Source organism: Bos indicus x Bos taurus, unplaced genomic scaffold, assembly GCF_003369695.1.
Source record: "Bos indicus x Bos taurus breed Angus x Brahman F1 hybrid unplaced genomic scaffold, Bos_hybrid_MaternalHap_v2.0 tig00003599_arrow_arrow_obj, whole genome shotgun sequence".
In the NCBI taxonomy this organism is placed as follows: Eukaryota; Metazoa; Chordata; class Mammalia; order Artiodactyla; family Bovidae; genus Bos; species Bos indicus x Bos taurus.
In genome coordinates, this window is record NW_020867712.1 from 11,609 (window position 1) to 31,347 (window position 19,739).

Consider the following 19,739-nt stretch of genomic DNA (forward strand, 5'->3'; position numbering starts at 1 on the left):
TCTTTACTTATGTTTTTGGCCATGCTACACAGCTTATGGGATCTTAGTTCCCCAAGCAGGGATCAGACCAGTGTCCCGGCAGTGAAAGTGCCAAGTCTTAACCTCTGGACCACCATGGAATTTCCGCTTGGTGTTTTCATGTAAGAAATGACTGAATCAGAGCCATAGATGTTAGATTTGCGGGAAGCCAATTTAATGATGGTGGGTAGCAGTGTGCAGGAGACTCTGTGTGCCAGGCACGTGCTTTCCGAGTCTGTCATCTCAGCCCCAGGTGAGATCCAGATTGCTGCTATCCCCATTCAGCAGACATAGACACTGAGGCTTAGCGAGGCCGGGCACCCTGCCCAGGCTCTCACACCCAGCAGCACGGTGCGGACTGGTCTGATCAGAGCCTGGACACTTAACCATGGTGCTGTCCAGCCACCTTTCCTCCAGAGGCTCTCGTGTCCATCACGGCATCCCTGATGGAGGGAGCATCAGGAGGGAGCTCGCTGCCTCTCCCCTCGGGTCACTTGGATGAGCCCCTGTTGTTGGAGTCCAGTGCCCCAAGGGCTGGCCTTCCTTGTCCCTCTCCTGCTCCCAGCCCACTGACCGAGTACTCCTGGGCCTTCCCGCAGGACTGGGGTGGCTGTGCTCCAGTTCAGGCAGCTCAGTGCCCAGGAGCCCTTCTCCTGGGCACAGCAGACCAGCACTGTCCCCCTGGGGTTGGTGACCTGGGTGTGCCACTCGCCTGCTCTGTGGCCTGCTTTGCCCTCCTGTTAAGTGGACACGGTGCTGCCCATCCTGGCCATGTGGGCACCAGTGGTGTGGCTCCCATCCTGGGTAGGGCAGCCAGGCTGTGGACCCAGAGGCCTTCCTCAGGAGAAGGCCCAGGCGAAGGGGCTGGCCACAGTCCCTGACTTTGAGGCAGGTGTTTGTCTCCACTGAGTCCATAGTCAACCCAGGTGTGTCACTTCCCTGCTCTGTTCGTTGCTGTTTTCTGATTTTTATAAATGCTTATTTTAACTTGAATTTGAGATCGATCCCTGTTCAGTTCCATGTGGATAATTTCTAGCCTTTGTAGCCTTCTGTTGTCTGAGGGTTCTTGTTAGAGCTCAGGAGAGGGTGCCCAGTTTATCCAGCTGCTGTTAAACGAGCTCAGCTGTATTTTGCACTGTCACTTTGTTGTCACCAAGCTCCCGTGGGACTGCACGGGATCAGTATTCTTTACAGAATCCCACTAAAAAGGCACAGGTTAGTTGGTTAAAACAACACACTCATTGTTTATAAAAATACATGCCATGCATGTCTCCTAAAACCTCCCCTGGCTTAACCACACACCCAGATGTGTCAGTGAGACCTGTCTGGACCCTGAGGGGTTAATCTGTTCCCCACACTGTTGCCACCACTGTCTTTCCTGTCCTCACACCCAGGACCAGCAGAAACGCTGGGAGTCCAGGAGAGATCATCTCTCTCTTTTTTTTTTTTTTTAATTTGTTTATTTTTTAGTTGAAAGATAATTGCTTTACAGAATTTTTTTTCTATCCAACCTCAACATGAATCAGCCATAGGTACCCATATATCTCCTCCCTTTTGAACCTCCCACCCCACTAGGGTGATACAAGATCATCTCTTAGTGAAGACCAGGGGGTGCTTTACGGAAACCACTGTGAGCGAATGACACTCGAACTGCGTGTAAGTACTTCAGTGAGTAGCCCCGAGTCTGTATGTTACCGAGAAATACGATCCAGGCACATGGTGTTCGCGTGGAGGGGTTAGGTACCTTTTCTGTGTTTCTCTTGTTGTCATGGGTTCCAGTAACCTGCATCATCATTACAAATGATCTTGGGTGGTGGCACAAGCTGTGTCTTTTTCTCCTTCAAACAGAAAGGTCTGGACGGCTTTGCTGAGAGGTTTCATACTCTAGCTGTGGTGCTTCTGAGCAGCATCTGGCAATGAGCACAGTCCTTTCATCAGGGCAGTTCATGCCATGCAGGGTCCACGGTGCTGGCGTCGCTCTGCTGTCCTGCCCGGCAGGGCCATCTGGTCGCTGGATTCCAGAGAGGGCAGAGCCCAGCTGCAGGAAGGCTCCCATCCATGGTCTCTGCACTCAATCGGATGCTCTCGCTGCCCCATAGCCCTGCTTCTCTTGAACAAGACAGTCCTTTAAGATGGCATTAAGCTAGAACAAGGGGGTTTTTTTGTACTTGGGGGAAAGCATAGCTAATAGATTTTCAAATAAGTTTCTGGTTATAATGTAACGCCTATGTGATTGCCATTTTCAAAACAGTCTATTGTTAGCCAATTGGACACTTACCTCACTCCCTCAGCTGCCAGCTATACGGGAAGAGGTAGGAGATGACAAGACCACCATCAAATGTGAAACCTCGACCCCCGCCTTACCGCTGTCCCTTCGGCTGGGCCGCCTGCACACGGGGGCGCTGCACACAGCCACCCATGAGGACCTCAGGGACGCCCACAAGTAAGCGGCCTGTGTGCCCGTCATCAGTTTCAGGAGCCCTGCGCCTCTTGTCTTGAAGGAGTTGCAAGGATGATTTTAAAGGAATACCCTTGGGTTTAGTGCCTGTGTTTAGTGGTGAACTTCAGGTGCTGGGGAAGAAGAGCTCAGTGACCTCAGTGATTTTAGAAAACGTCCTTCTCTACAGATTGACTCCTGTGGGAGCTTTCTTCCTGATCTTGGTAGAGGTCTGCCCGGCCCGGGGCATGTTCCTGACAGTGATGGCCCTGTGCCTCTCAGGTTCGCTCTTGAGGGTCCCTCCCTTTTCCTCAGGGGTCTCCTCTCAGGAGACTCTGTCCCCTCCTGTGACTGACACTGTCCTCATTGAGACCACCACCTAAGCTCCCGTCCTGAGCCAGGCAGCACTCGATGGAGGACACATGTGGTCACTTGGCCAGCAGACCTGCACGGTGACCGTCGCTCTCCTGCCATGGCCGGGGACAGTCACCCTGCAGGAGGTGGGGGGAACTGCCCAGAGCAGGGGAGCTTGCCTTCTGCTTGAGCGTTTTCACCTGCTGAGCAGCGACCCTGATGGAGGGTCGGAGTGCCCTCTGCACCAGCTGGCCTGGAGTCCAGCCCTCCTCGGGGGAGAGCTCGAGGCAGAGAATCTCAACTTCCTGGGGTGGTTCTCTGTGTCTCGGAGCCTGCATTGCTTGTGTGGAGTGTGTTTGGTGAAGGAGACTCCACTGTCTGCTTCGAGGTTGAGGTGCGGGTGTTGCTGGGTGCCCATTTCTATCAGTAGATCTTGTGGAGGGGTGTGTGTTTGTACAAGGGTGCCAGTTAAAGGTCCTTTTCTCTCCCTAAAGCTCGACAGGCTCTCAGGACAGCCCCGGGAACAACCCCAGCAGCGGCACGAGCAGGCAGGACTCGCTGCACAAAGCCCCAAAGAAAAAGGGCATCAATTAAGTCCTCCATCAGCCTCTTGTTTCGCAAGAAGGAAAAGGGCCGGCCTGAAGACCCCAACAAGGAGGCATTAGGACCAGGTGGGTGCTTCACCTTTCAGAGGGAGGAGGGCCTGCAGGCATCTCCCTTCTGTGTCTCCCCTGTTGTCCCCACAAGGCTCCAGTCACTCACGCTGGGGGTCCTCCTAGGAGCAGGAGTGGAAGAGGCGTCTGTCTTCTCAATGGGTCTGAGATGATCAGATGAGTTAATGAGTGGACGGATGGATTGATTAGTGAGTGGATGGTTGGATGAACAGATGGCTGGCTGGATGGGTGGATGGACGGAGCATGGAATGAATAAAGCAGATGATTGTACTCCAATGCTAGAAACATATTGTACGAAATCAATTGAGTAGGAGCTAGGCAATGATTGTTTCCTCCTAACAGTGACATGTGTTTGGAAACTGCCTAAGTGCTCATCAGTGAGGGGTGAAGTATAATCTGTGGACACCCCACAAGGAACAGCCCGCCCTCCTTCCTGCCACCTCCCCATCCAGGAGCTCATCTGCCCATGCCCCTACCCCACCCCACAGCCATGCAGGTCCTCCTGAGGTCCCCTCATCACACAGGGTTATCATTAGGCCCTCATCTCGCTTGGCTTCATCTCCTTGAAGACAGGGTATGTTCCTGCCTCTTCAGCCACAAATTTGTTGAGTCTTGTTTGTGCTGGGTGTGGGATTTACGGGGGTAAGTAAAGCAGATGTGATCTGGAGCACAGTTAAGTGACAAGAGAGAAAAAGGAGCAGGTTATTAAATGTGATCCCTGTTATTAATATATACAATGCTGCGATGGATGGTGCATTGATTATATACAAGATGCTGTGTGTGCCCCTTCCCAAGCAGGTGTTGCCCCCTCCAAATTTACAGAGGAGGACACGGTGACGGTCACACGGTCAGGGAGTGGTGAGGGCAGGTTCACACCCACGCAGCAAGACCAGGCACTTTGCCAAACCCCAGCCACCTCTCTGGTGGATGCCACCGGAATGAGATGGTTCTGTGGCATGATGATTCAATGGACATGAGTTGGAGCAAATTCCAGGAGATACTGAAGGACAGGAAAGCCTGGAGTGCTGCAGTCCACGGAGTGGCAAAGAGTCGGACACACCTGAGTGGCTGAACTAAAACCTGAGTGTGTGCTAACCTGCTTCAGTCGTGTCTGACTCTGCGACCCCAGGGACTGTAGCCCACTAGCTCCTCTGTCCATGGGATTCTCCAGGTGAGAATACTGGAGTGGGTGGCCACGCCCTCCTCCAGGGCATCTTCTCGACCCACGGATCGAACCCACATCGCTTGTTATCTGAAGCACGGGCAGGCAGGATCTTTATCCCAAGCACCACATGGAAAGCCCCAGTGAACGGTGACAACTAGAAATGCAGAAAATAAGGGCTGCTTCTAAGTTAAACTGGAAGAGCAGCAAGCACGGGTTATAAAGAGGAAAACACATGCCACCCCGCGGAAACTGCGACAGCCAGACAGAGGCGGTTGCTGTGGGGCGCCCTAAGAGCCTTGCTCGTCGCCACCCTTTCACTCTGATCTGCAGGTCAGGCCAACAGGCCGCACCTCTCCTTGGGGGGCGTGCTGTACTTGAGGTGCACTGCCTGCGAAAGGACACCAGCCTGCTGACGCCAGCCCGCCACCAAACACCGCCAAAACCAGACCAGGAATCGCCAGGCCAGGCCCGGGGGCCCGAAGGGCTTCCAGGACATCCCAGTGACGGGGAGGGTGGGCGTGTTTGCGCGTGGGGCCTGGGGGGTAGGCTGAGGGGTGCGGAGGTCTTGGCCCATTCCCACCCCCAGCCACTCCAAGCCCGGCTGCATTCGCTGAGCAGGGCCTGCCCCCAATCCGTTTCTCTGATCAGGGCCACGCCGCCCTAGAGGTGTCGATCTTCAGGACCTGCCGTGACCTGACTCCCGCAGCCCGCTGGACTCTAAACCTCCTTCGGGACTAGGCACAATGAATCTTGAGCGCCCATCTTGCTGGGCACCTGCCTGGTGCTGAAACACACCTGGAGCCATGGAGGCGCAGTCCACTGGAGCGGGTCAGCCCTGCCCCTTCGCACTACCGAGGCCACCCTTTGCCCCCACGCCGCCCGCCAAGCACTCGACCTTCCTGAGAGAGCAGATGAGCCACAGGCAGGCACACAGACAGACACACAGACACTCGCACGCACCCATGCCAAGGGAGACAGCTGGCCTGCACAAGCTCCTCAGCCAGAGCCAGAGCACCTGGCAGAGGCCGGGGCCAGACGAACGGGCCGGCGGCCGGCTGTCAGAAGATACAGAGGCAGAAATACATGAAGATTCCGAGACAGACTCCAAGATGGCGAGAGGAGATACACAGACACACACACACACACACACACACACACACACACACACACTTGAGTGTGGTCTTTGGAAATACTTCTGTTCCTAGTTGCTGGGTTGAGCCCAACTTTGATACAACCCATGGACTGCGGCCCATCAGGCTCCTCTGTCCGTGGCATTTCCCAGGCGAGAATACCAGAGTGGGTTGGCATTTCCTTCTCCGGGGGATCTTCCCAACCCAGGGATCAAACCCGAGTCTCCTGCGCGTGGATGCCTTGCCATCTGAACCAGGACATTGCTAATTCCCTAGGCAAAATACAAAGAATAGAGCTCGTGTTCTACTAAATGGAAAGATGATTTCAGAAACAGAAGCTGTCCTTTGTTGGTATCTGTCAATCTTTATGTGGTTTTTGTTGATTTTTACTATTAAGGCTACTGGAACAAGGCAAGAGAGAAACCCCAGAATTGAAAAGCAACTGGCATTTTTGAAAGAAACATGTGCAGGCGAAGCTCTCTTCCTTTTTGAGAGATGGTTAAATGCAAAATCTTGATTCAACACATAAGACTTTTGTGAACTTTATTTCAAATCTCCATGATGAACCCCTAAGGCATCCAGGAAGAAAGGACTAGAGGGGCAGACAGAAAGAGCAACCTTTCCCCTTGGAGCCATCTCAACCAGCTGCTTAGTTCCTTCATCTCAAGGACTACCATCTGGGCTTCTCTGGTTTGTCTGATTCTTGTTTCGGGACCGTTTCTAGTCACAAGGCTGTCAACAGAGGGGATGGTGTGTGTGTGTGTGGGAAACCCTTCTCTCCATTCCACATGAGACCCAGTGGATAATCCAGGCCCTGCCCACTGCATTGAGTGTGCAGCAACAGTATCAAGGGTGATGCTGGTTAACAACGCATATTCCTGGAATCCACTCCGTTGGCTACTGACTGTGTGTGGTGGTGGTCTGGAACCTACACCTGGAAGCTTTCTTGATGATTGCAAATGACACCAAAGTCTGAGGACGATGGAAGATCTTCACATTTCTGCAAGAGCCACACACCTCCAGAAGGAACCACAAGACTTGCCTGAAATGGTCAAGGTATAAGTATTGGACTCAACGTTGGAAGGTCTCCACCTTTGCTATGGAAGTCAAACGATCTTTCTTTGAAATGAAAATGGAGCATACTGAACGTTCACATTCTTCTAGAGCATTTGAAAACCCCCACCTTGTAGAAATCTGCGGTACGAGTTCCTTGAAAGCAAGAACCTATATTTATGGATGTGTCTTAATGCCGTAGATTGTGCCTCAAATATATTGTACACATCAACCCAGGAAAGGAAAGAATTGAATCGACAAATATACAAAGAGATCAAAAGAGACACCTTGAGGCTTCCCAGAGCTTTTCTATCTTTCACACACTATGTAAATACTGAGCACCTACGAAGAGCTAGGAGGCAAGTAATAAGTTTCTGGAAATAGAATGTGGAGAGAAGAAGACACAGAGTTCCTGCTTTCACTGAGACGACTCTAATGATACATCACAGGCAGATCCTGTGAGAATTATAGAGGGGCCTCTTCCTTCACCAAAACCTGGGTGTCAGGGAAGGCTTTTCAGAGGAACCATTGCATTGAGGTCCATAGGGTGAACCTAGGTAAACCAGGGTTGAGATGCAGGAAGAATTTCAGGCAGGGAAAATAGCATCTTGGAAGGCTATGTGACCAGGGAAACTTAGGACATTCAAGAAACGAAAAATGCCCTATGGGATGGAAGCCAAAGAGTGCAGAGGGCATTCCAGGCAAAAGACATCAGAGAAGAACGTGAGGAGCAAGCCTGAAGAGAAGTGGTCGTATCTTCAATATGATGGGAAAATACAAGAGCCGTTGGAGCAGGGAGGTGACAGAATTGCATCTGCACTTCCAAAAGGTCATCTTGCTCCACATCACTAATGACTGGAGAGACTCAACTCCAAACTCCAAGGAGGGACCACTTCACATGAGTCCGATTGGGCCTCACTGCAATGTCTGTCAATAACCAATGCTGGAGAAGATGTGGAGCAAAGGGAACTCTCCTCCACGGTGAGTAGGAATGGGCATGGGTAGAGCCGGTATGGACAAGATTATGGAGGTTCCCGAAGGAACTAAAAGTGGAAGTAGCGTATGGTTCAGCAGTCCGACTCCCAGGCATAGATCCACCCACAGTATAAGTGAACAAGATAGATGCCCCGTTTGGGCACATCTATCTGTGCGTGCGCGCGCGTGATCGCCTGCTAGGCAGGGGGTGGGGTGGGGGATGGGGCTCTGGCTGGAGTCGGTGCAAGCCCCGGGATTGCCTGAGGCTAGCCAAAGGAGCCCCAGATGGAGATGGGACTGCCTGTCATCTGGTGTCCTGGAAGTCGAATGCGAATGCGGAGGGGTTCGCGGGCAGCGTGGAGGCAACCCAGGTCTGCAGCGGGAGCCAGGGCCCGGGCCACCCACTCCCCCCGCCCTGGGAGGGGCTGGGGCTGTGGGGGGGATCCAAGAGTTGGGACGCGGGAGGTGGGAGGGGGTGGGGCTAAAGGACCTCTTCTGGCAGGCAAAAAGCCTCGAGCATCCGGGATTCCCAGGTGGTCTCCCATCCAAGATACTAACCTGGCCCGACCCTGCTTAACTTCTGAGAGCAGACAAGATCTAGCGCCTTCAGGCTGATATGTCCGGAGACTGAAGCGGTTGGCGCCGGGCGCCCTAAGAGCCTTGCACTTCGCCTCCCTTTCGCTCCGACCTGCAGGTCGGGCCAACGGGCCGCACCTCTCGTCGGGGGGCGTGCTGTATTTGAGCCGCATGACCCCCGACCTGACTCCAGCCTGCTGACGCCGGCCCGCCCCCCGAACACTGCCAACACCAGACCAGCAAGCGTCTGCCCGGGCCCGGGGGCCCGAAGGGCTTCCAGGACCACCCAGTGACCGGGAGGGCATGCGTGCGTGCGCGCGGGACCTGGGGTGTGGGCTGAGGGGTGCGGAGGTCTCGGCGCCGTCCCACCCCCGGCCACTCCAGACCCGGCCGCGCTCGCTGAGCGGGGCCACCCCCGATCCCATTCGCTGCTCAGGCCCGCGGGGCCCTGGAGGTGTCGGTCTTCGGGGCCCCCCGGTTCCCAACCCCCGCGGCCCAGGGACCTTTGAACATCCTGCGGGCCTAGGCGCAGCGAAACTTGAGTGCCCAACTTCCCGGGCACCTGCCTGCTGCCCAAACCCACTGGAAGCCACGGAGGCACGGTCGACCAGAGCGCCTCAGCCCCGCCCGTTCACACTACCGAGGCTCCCTTTTGCCCCCACGCCGCCCGCCAAGCACTCGACCTTCGTGAGAGAGTAGACGAGCCACAGGCAGGCACACAGAGAGACACTCGCACGCACCCACGCCAAGGGAGACAGCTGGCCTGCGCAAGCTCCTCAGCCAGAGGCAGAGCACCTGGCAGAGGCCAGGGCCAGACGAACGGGCCGGCGGCCGGCTGTCAGGAGATACAGAGGCAGAAATACATGAAGATTCCGAGACAGACTCCAAGACGGCAAGAGGAGATACACACACACACACACACACACACACACACACACACACACTTGAGTGTGGTCTTTGGAAATACTTCTGTTCCTAGTTGCTGGGTTGAGCCCAACTTTGATACGACCCATGGACTGTGGCCCATCAGGCTCCTCTGTCCGTGGCATTTCCCAGGCGAGAATACTGGAGTGGGTTGCCATTTCCTTCTCCGGGGCGGGGCGGGGGGGATCTTCCCGACCCAGGGACCAAACCCCAATCTCCTGCGGGCGGATGCCTTGCCATCTGAACAAGGACATTGCTAACTCCCTAGGCAAAATACAAAGAATAGAGCTCGTGTTCTACTAAATGGAAAGATGATTTCAGAAACAGAAGGTGTCCTTTGTTGGTATCTTTGAATCTTTATGTAGTTTTCGTCGATTTTTACTCTTAAGGCTACTTGAACAAGGCAAGAGAGAAACCCCAGAATTGAAAAGCAGTTGACGTTTTTGAAAGAAACATGTGCAGGTGAAGCTCTCTTCCTTTTTGAGAGATGGTTAAATGCAAAATCTTGATTCAACACATATGACTTTTGTGCACTTTATTTCAAATCTCCATGACGAACCCCTAAGGTGTCCAGGAAGAAAGGAGTAGAGGGGCAGACAAGAAGAGCAACCTTTCCCCTTGGTGCCATCTCAACCAGCTGCTTAGTTCCTTCATCTCAAGGACTATCATCTGGGCTTCTCTGGTTTGTCTGATTCTTGTTTTGGGGACCGTTTCTAGTCACAAGGCTGTGAACAGCGGGTGGGGGTGTTGGGCTCTGTGGGGGTGGGGAAGCCCTTCTCTCCATTCCACATGAGACCCAGTGGACAGTCCTGGCCCTGCCCACTTCATTGAGTGTGCAGCAACAGTATCAACGGTGATGCTGGTTAACAACGCATATTCCTGGAATGCACTCCGTTGGCTACTGACTGTGTGTGGTGGTGGAGACCTGGAAGCTTTCTTGATGATTGCAAATGACAGCAAAGTCTGAGGACGATGGAAAATTTTCACATTTCTGCAAGTGCCACACACCTCCAGAAGGAACCACAAGACTTGCCTGAAATGGTCAAGGTATAAGTATTGGACTCAACGTTGGAAGGTCTCCACCTTTGCTATGGAAGTCCAACGATTTTTCTTTGAAGTGAAAATGAATCATACTGAACGTTCACATACTTCTAGAGCATTTGAAAAGCCCTAACTTGTAGAAGTCTGCTGTACGAGTTCCTTGAAAGCAAGAACCTCTATGTATGGATATGTCTTCATGCCTTAGACTGTGCCTCGAATATAGTGTACACATCAACCCAGGAAAGGAAAGAATTGAATTGCCAAATAGACAAAGAGATCAAAAGTGCCGAGCCAAGTGACCCCTTGAGGCTTCCAAGAGCTTTTCTGTCTTTCACACACTAAGTAAATACTGAGTACCTACGATGAGCTAGGAGGCATGTAATAAGTTTCAGGGAATAGAAGGCGGAGAGAAGAAGACACAGAGTTCCTGCTTTCACTGAGACGACTCTAATGATACATCACAGGCAGATCCTTTGAGAACCTATAGAGGGGCCTCTTCCCTCACCAAAAAACCTGCGTGTCAGGGAAGGCTTTCCAGAGGAACCATTTCATTGAGGTCCATAGGTTGAACCTAGGTAAACCAGGGTTGAGATGCAGGAAGAATTTCAGGCAGGGAAAATAGCATCTTGGAAGGCTATGATGACCAGGGAAACTTAGGACATTCAAGAAACGAAAAATGCCCTATGGGATGGAAGCCAAAGAGTGCAGAGGGCATTCCAGGCAAAAGACATCGGAGAAGAACGTGAGGAGCAAGCCTGAAGGGAAGTGGTCGTATCTTCAATATGCTGGGAAAATACGAGAGCCGTTGGAGCAGGGAGGTGACAGCATTGCATCTGCATTTCCAAAAGGTCATCTTGCTCCACATCACTAATGATTGGAGAGGCTCAACTCCAAACTCCAAGGAGGGACCACTTCACATGAGTCCGATTGGGCCTCACTGCGATGTCTGTCAATAACCAATGCTGGAGAAGATGTGGAGCAAAGGGAACTCTCCTCCACGGTGAGTAGGAATGGGCGTGGGTAGAGCCGGTATGGAAAAGAATATGGAGGTTCCCGAAGGAACTAAAAGTGGAAGTAGCCTATGGTCCAGCAGTCCGACTCCCAGGCATAGATCCACCCACAGTATAAGTGAACAAGATAGATGCCCCGTTTGGGCACATCTATCTGTGCATGCGTGCGCACATGCGCATGCGCGATGGCCTGCGAGGCAGGGGGTGGGGCGGGGCTGGGGCTCTGGCTGGAGTCGGTGCAAGCCCCGGGATTGCCTGAGGCAAGCCAAAGGAGCCCCAGGTGGAGACGGGACTGCCGGTCGTCGGGTGTCCTGGAAGCCGAATGCGAATGCGGAGGGGCTCGCGGGCCGCGCGGAGGCAACCCAGGTCTGCAGCGGAGTCGGGGCCCCGGCCAGCCGCTCCCCGCGGCCCGGGAGGGGCTGGGGCTGCGGGGGGGATCCAAGAATCGGGACGCACGGCGGGGGCTAAAGGACCTCTTCTGGTAGGCAAAAAGCCTCGAGCACCCGGGATTCCCAGGTGGTCTCCCATCCAAGATCCTAACCAGGCCCGACCCTGCTTAGCTTCACGAGATCAGACGAGATCGGGCGCCTTCAGGCTGATAGGGCCTGAGACGGTGGCGGTTGGCTCGGGGGCGCCCTAAGAGCCTTGGGCTTCGCCTCCCTTTCGCTCTGCCCTGCAGGTCGGGCCAACGGGCCGCACCTCTCGTCGCGGGGCGTGCTGTACTTGAGCCGCACGACCCGCGACCGGACTCCAGCCTGCTGACGCCGGCCCGCCCCCCGAACACCGCCAACACCAGAGCAGCAAGCGCCTGGCCGGGCCCGGGGGCCCGAGGGGCTTCCAGAACCCCCCATTGACCGGGAGGGCGTGCGTGCGTGCGTGCGCGCGGGGCCTGGCGGCAGGGCTGAGGGGTGCGGAGGTCTCGGCGCCCTCCCACCCGCGGCCACTCCAGACCCGGCCGCGCTCGCTGAGCGGGGCCTCCCCCCGATCCCATTCGCTGCTCAGGCCCGCGCGGCCCCGGAGGTGTAGGTCTTCGGCGCCCGCCGCCTCCCAACCCCCGCGGCCCAGGGGCCTCTGAACCTCCTGCGGGCCTAGACGCAGCGAAACTTGAGCGCCCAACTTGCCCGGCACCTGTCCGGTGCCCAAACCCACCAGAAGCCAGGAAGGCGCGGTAGAGCGGAGCGCCTCAGCCCCTCCCCTTCGCTCTACCGAGGCCCCCCCTTTGCCCCCACGCCAAGCCCTCGACCTTCCTGAGAGAGCAGACGAGCCACAGGCAGGCACACAGACACACACACAGACACTCGCACGCACCCAGGCCAAGGGAGACAGCTGGCCTGCGCAAGCTCCTCAGCCAGAGCCAGAGCGCCTGGGAGAGGCCGGGGCCAGACGAACGGGCCGGCGGCTGGCTGTCAGGAGATACAGAGGCAGAAATACATGAAGATTCCGAGACAGACTCCAAGACGGCAAGAGGAGATACACACACACACATACACACACACACACACACATACACACACACACACACACACTTGAGTGTGGTCTTTGGAAATACTTCTGTTCGTAGTTGCTGGGTTGAGCCCAACTTGGATACGACCCATGGACTGCGGCCCATCAGGCTCCTCTGTCCGTGGCATTTCCCAGGCGAGGATACTGGAGTGGGTTGCCATTTCCTTCTCCGGCGGGATCTTCCCGACCCAGGGATCAAACCCCAATCTCCTGCGGGCGGATGCCTTGCCATCTGAACCAGGACATTGCTAATTCCCTAGGCAAAATACAAAGAATAGAGCTCGTGTTCTACTAAATGGAAAGATGATTTCAGAAACAGAAGCTGTCCTTTGTTGGTATCTTTGAATCTTTATGTAGTTTTCGTTGATTTTTACTGTTAAGGCTAACTGAACAAGGCAAGAGAGAAACCCCAGAATTGAAAAGCAATTGACGGTTTTGAAAGAAACATGTGCAGGTGAAGCTCTCTTCCTTTTTGAGAGATGGTTAAATGCAAAATCTTGATTCAACACATATGACTTTTGTGCACTTTATTTCAAATCTCCATGACGAAACCCTAAGGCGTCCAGGAAGAAAGGAGTAGAGGGGCAGACAAAAAGAGCAACCTTTCCCCTTGGTGCCATCGCAACCAGCTGCTTAGTTCCTTCATCTCAAGGACTATCATCTGGGCTTCTCTGGTTTGTCTGATTCTTGTTTCGGGGACCGTTTCTCGTCACAAGGCTGTCAAGAGTGCGGGTGTGTGTGTGGGGTGGGGGCGGGGTGGGAAGCCCTTCTTTCCATTCCACATGAGACCCAGTGGACAATCCAGGCCCTGCCCACTGCATTGAGTGTGCAGCAACAATATCAACGGTAATGCGGGTTCACAACGGGTATTCCTGGAATCCACTCCGTTGACTACTGACTGTGTGTGGTGGTGGTCTGGAACCTAGACCTGGAAGCTTTCTGGATGATTGCAAATGACACCAAAGTCTGAGGACGATGGAAGATCTTCACATTTCTGCAAGAGCCACACACCTCCAGAAGGAACCACAAGACTTGCCTGAAATGGTCAAGGTATAAGTCTTGGACTCAACGTTGGAAGGTCTCCACCTTTGCTATGGAAGTCAAACGATCTTTCTTTGAAATGAAAATGGAGCATACTGAACGTTCCCATTCTTCTAGAGCATTTGAAAAGCCCTAACTTGTAGAAATGTGCTGTACGAGTTCCTTGAAAGCAAGAACCTCTATGTATGGATATGTCTTCATGCCTTAGATTGTGCCTCGAATATAGTGTACACATCAACCCAGGAAAGGAAAGAATTGAATTGCCAAATAGACAAAGAGATCAAAAGTGCCGAGCCAAGTGACCCCTTGAGGCTTCCAAGAGCTTTTCTGTCTTTCGCACACTAAGTAAATACTGAGCACCTACGATGAGCTAGGAGGCATGTAATAAGTTTCAGGAAATAGAATGTGGAGAGAAGAAGACACAGAGTTCCTGCTTTCACTGAGACGACTCTAATGATACATCACAGGCAGATCCTTTGAGAACCTATAGAGGGGCCTCTTCCCTCACCAAAAAACCTGCGTGTCAGGGAAGGCTTTCCAGAGGAACCATTTCGTTGAGGTCCATAGGTTGAACCTAGGTAAACCAGGGTTGAGATGCAGGAAGAATTTCAGGCAGGGAAAAGAGCATCTTGGAAGGCTATGTGACCAGGGAAACCTAGGATATTCTAGAAATGAAAAATGCCCTATGGGATGGAATCCAGAGTGCAGAGGGCATTCCAGTGAAAAGACATCAGAGACAAACTTCGGGGACAAGCAATGAAGGGATGTGATCATATACTCAATATGATAGGAAAATCCAAGAGCAGTTGTGGCAGGGAGGTGATAGAATTACATCTGCATTTCCAAAAGTTCATCTTGCTCCATAACACTAATGATTGGAGCGACTCAACTGCAAATTACAAGGAGGGACCACTTCCTCGAATCCGAATGGTCCTCATTGCAAAGTCTATCAATCACAAATGCTAGAGAAGATGTGGACCAAAGGGAACTCTACTCCACATGCAGATTGTGTGGGTGAATTCTCTCAGAAATTACGGGAAGAAGTGCTCCATCTTGTTTATTGCATTGTGTTTAGGGGAACTAATTTGGAATTAGTGGAGCCCTTTTCTCAGTATATCATTTCCAAACTAGGGAACTATAATTACAGTCTGATAAGATGGAACTCAAATAACTTCTGAATGTTAATTTATTTTGAAAGAGGAAATAATCTTGCAAAGGAAATATAGACAAACAGGAAAAGCATAGTTGTCAATATATTAACCTAGAGATGCTTCAAATATTGTTTAAGATATATGAAAGTTTCATGGAGTATTTCACATGAAGGAATTATTTCCTCTTAAAAGTCAAAAGGGCTTCCCTGGTGGCTCAGAGGTTAACGCATCTGCCTGCAATGCAGAAGACCTGGGTTTGATCCCTGAGTCAGAAAGATCCCCTGGAGAAGGAAATGGCAACCCATTCCAGTATTCTTGCCCGGAGAATCCCATGGATGGAGGAGCCTGGTGGTCTACAGTCCACGGGGTCGCAAAGAATCAGATACTACTGAGCAACTTAACTAACTTAAAAGTCAAAAAGGATTATGAGTCCACTCATAAAAATGATTTGTTCTTCAGTTTTATCATGAATTACCTGACTAAAGGATGATTATTTATTGTATTATTCCTTCAAAATTATAGCACATTGTTCACTTTCCAGATTTATATTTAATTGATATTTATTTAACATTGACTCTGTGCCAGCACTGCAAAACCCACCCACACACCCTACACCAATTTTGTGATTTCATTAGAAACCACTTAATCAAGCAAATTCTATAGTTACCTCTATTTTACATCCTAAATTGGCACATTATATGTCACCCTACTTAACACCATTAAGATTATCTCTTTTTTTTAAATTCTTGATAAATATAATTCCTTGCTTCCTCACAAAATAATTTAAATTATATAAAAACTGGAACTTTGTCTAATTTATCACTGTATTCTTAGCTCTTAGAAGAATATTAGTACTAGATAGTCAAAGACTCGTATTAAATGAAAATGATTTCAGTGGGTCTCAAAATAACTTGTCTTTAAAAGGCATTGGTGCCATTTAAAGTAGATATTAGGTTTCCATTTTCTCATCAATGATTCGTTTCATTGGTTTTGTCATTTCAGATCACTTTCTTGAACATCAGATCATGGAAGATAGAAATAATGTTACTGAATTTCTTAGAACTTTCTATGGACAAGAAAGTCCAGATCCTCTGCTTTTTATTTTTCTTATTCTGTTACCTGGCTATTTGGTTGGGGAATTTGATCATTGTGATTTCTATTACATGCAGTCAGCTAATCACCCAACCCATGTACTTCTTCCTTAACTGCCTTGCACTCTCAGACCTCTTCTACACCTCCACTATGACACCCAAACTCATGACTGATTTACTGATGGAGAAAAAGGCCATTTCCTATAAAAACTGCATGACACAGCTTTTCACCACCCACTTCTTTGGGGGGGGGGATTGAGGTCTTCATCCTCACAGGGATGGCCTGTGACTGCTATGTGGCCATCAGCCAACCTCTCCACGACGCCATCACCATGAACAGGCAAAAACGTCACTCAATTCTCATAGCGTCGTGTGCAGGGGGACTTCTTCATTCTCTTGGTCTCTTTCTTCTTGCGATTGTTTGACCTTTCTGTGGCCCCGGTGAAATAGATCACTGTTTCCGTGATGCATATCTATTGTTGAAACTAGCCTGCACTGATACTCACAAAATTGGCTTTTTTGTCATTGCCAATTCTGGCTTGATGGGACTGGTGCTCTTTGTGGTTTTGATGGCCTCCTACATTTTGATTCTGTATAATGTGTGCACATATTCTGCAGAAAGCCACCATAAAGCACTTTCCACCTGTAGTTCCCACATCACAGTCCGTGATCCTCTTTTTCACACCTGTCATCTTTGTTTACATTAGACCTGCCACAACATTACCAGAAGATAAAGTGTTTACGCTCTTCTACACAATTATTGTCCCCATGCTCAACCCGCTTATCTACACACTTAGAAACATGGAGATGAAAAATTCCATAAGAAGAGTTTGGTGCAATAAAAGGTTCTGGGAAGGGAGCTTAATGATCTGAAGGTCATTCATCTGACGCCAGTGACTGTCTTCTCATCACTCCCTCTGTTGCTGATTCTCTCCTGCTAATGGGAAAATCAGTCAGAATGTGTAAAAGCCAAGCCTCCAACAACAGCTTGCCTTCAGTGGTTCCTTCTTTATTTTCCTCTCAATGTGTTTTCCTTGATTTCACTTTTCACTAATAATCCTCTTTGTTTAAAAAAAAGAAAAGAAAAGAAAACTTTTTACAGAGTAAAAACACACTGAAAAATCTGGAGGGAGAGTGATCCTGCCTGTATTGAAGGCTAAACCTGGGGGAGACCTAGCTCTCAAAATACTTGGCCTCAAGGTATAAAAGGTAATAATATGTTAAAAGGTAAAAGACAGTTAAAGAATCCACCTGCTAATGCAGGAGACACAGGTTCAATCCTTGGGCCAGGAAGATCCTCTGGAGAAGGAAATGGCTACCCACTCCAGTGTTTTTGCCTGGGAAATCCCATGGAGAGAGGAATCTGGTGGAATACAGCACATGGGGATGCAAAATAGCTGGACATGATTCAGTGACTAAACAAAAACAAAAAGGCAGTTATAGGAAAATAAGAACAATCACATACTGCAAACTCCTTTCAGAACTATATACCTAGCCTTGTATCCTATAACTCTAGATTTCTTTTAATCAAGTACCTAGAGATTTTTTTTGTGTATTTGTGAACTGCGATTATTTTACTTAAGTGAAAAGAATATATAGATCTAAATACAACATAGTGTAAAGTCCAGCCTAATAGTCTACATGGCAAGTCTTACAGTCTGAAAAGCAAGTCACTGTGTGATCTGTTTGTGAAGTAACATTGTAAGTATTGGGGAAAATATATGTGTTTATATATATATATATATATATATATATATATATATATATACACACACACACACACACACACACACAAACTCTTGCTATTTTAACTGGGTTTGACATTAAGTATACATAATCAAGGAATAAATAAACTACAACTGACTTTGCTACAAAAAAAGAAGAAAATATAAATCCTTTAGTTCCTCAAAATAGATGATTTATCTCAAAGTAAAAGACTTTCACTTACTATCTAAATCCAAGTGTAGAATAATCCTAAAATAATATTTGACAAAATATAGATCAGACTCAGTGATGGGAATATATATATATATATATATTCTGCTGCTGTGCTTAGGTGTTTCTGACTCTGTGGCCACATGGACTGTAGCCCACCAGGCTTCTCTGTCCATGGGGATTCTCCAGGCACAAATATCAGAGTGGGTTGCCATGTTCTCCTCCAGGGGAATCTTCCCAAGCCAGGGACTGAACCCAGGTCTCCCACATTGCAGGCAGACTCTTTACCAACTGGGCCATCAGGGAAGCCCAAGAATACTGGAGTGGGTAGCCTATCTCTTCTCCAGGGGATTTTCCTGACCCAGGAATCAACCAGGGGTCTCCTGCATTGCAGGTGGATTCTTTACCAGTTGAGCTACCAGGGAAGTCTAATGTGTATACATCCATACCTATAGGATTTTCATGATTTTCTAGTGCAAAGTATACATTTTGTTTGAAATACATTTTTAAGATTGCTGCATTTTCTTATGAAAATGTGCATAGTTTTGGATATAAAATGTAACTATTAATAGTATAGATTTGTATTCTATATAATGAGTTAAACTATATTTAATACTATAGATTTATTTTAGGTAATAGGATATTTTCTAATGTTTCTCTCTCAAATAATGTAATATTTTTTAGAATTAATAGGACAGATTATTAATTTTAAAGAATCATATTATTAATATGTCATAAAAATGTTGTTAACTATTCTCCACACAAAGATAGGCCATATTAATATTTGGCTATATTATGTGTGTGTCTCCTTCAGAATTTTCCACAGTTTATTGTGATCCACACAGTCAAAGGCTATGGCATAGTCAAGAAAGCAGAAATAGAAGTTTTTCTGGAACTCTCTTGCTTTTTCGATGATCCAGTAGATGTTGGCAATTTGATCTCTGGTCCCTCTGCCTTTTCTAAAACCAGCTTGAACATCTGGAAGTTCATGGTGCACGTATTGCTGAAGCCTGGCTTGGAGAATTTTGAGCATTACTTTACTAGCAACAAAGATCTGTCTAGTCAAAGCTATAGTTTTTCCAGCAGTCATGTATGGATGTGAGAGTTGGACTCTAAAGAAAGCTGAGGGCCAAAGAATTGATGCTTTTGAACTGTGGTGTTGGAGAAGACTCTTGAGAGTCCCTTGGACTGCAAGGAGATCCAACCAGTCCATCCTAAAGGAGATCAGTCCTGGGTGTTCATTGGAAGGACTGATGTTGAAGCTAAAACTCCAACACTTTGGCCACCTGATGAGAAGAGCTGATGCATTTGAAAAGACCCTGATGCTTGGAAAGGTTGAGGGGAGGAGGAGAAGGGGACAACAGAGGATGAGATGGCTGGATGGCATCACTGACTCAATGGACATGGGTTTGGGTGGACTCCGGGAGTTGGTGATGGACGGGGAGGCCTGGTTTGCTGCAGTACATGGGGTCTCAAAGAGTCAGACACGACTGAGGGACTGAACTGAACTGAATGTGTATGTGTCTTATTTTTGTACTTGCAAGATAATTTGCTAATATTATTTTCATATTTTGCTTAATATTTAAATGTCAAAAAAGAATGGTGTCTCAGAATTGTAAATAATAATCTTAAGGAGGCAGAAGTTATCAAAGTAACCGAAT

The 19,739-nt window shown here is 49.7% G+C and overlaps 2 pseudogenes; one reads left to right on the plus strand and one right to left on the minus strand.

Moving 5' to 3' along the window:
- Positions 1-11,848: 11,848 nt before the first annotated feature.
- On the minus strand, positions 11,849-11,969 carry LOC113889137 (annotated as a pseudogene).
- Positions 11,970-15,381: 3,412 nt separating this feature from the next.
- Positions 15,382-17,430, plus strand: LOC113889136 (annotated as a pseudogene).
- The last annotated feature ends 2,309 nt before the right edge of the window (positions 17,431-19,739 follow it).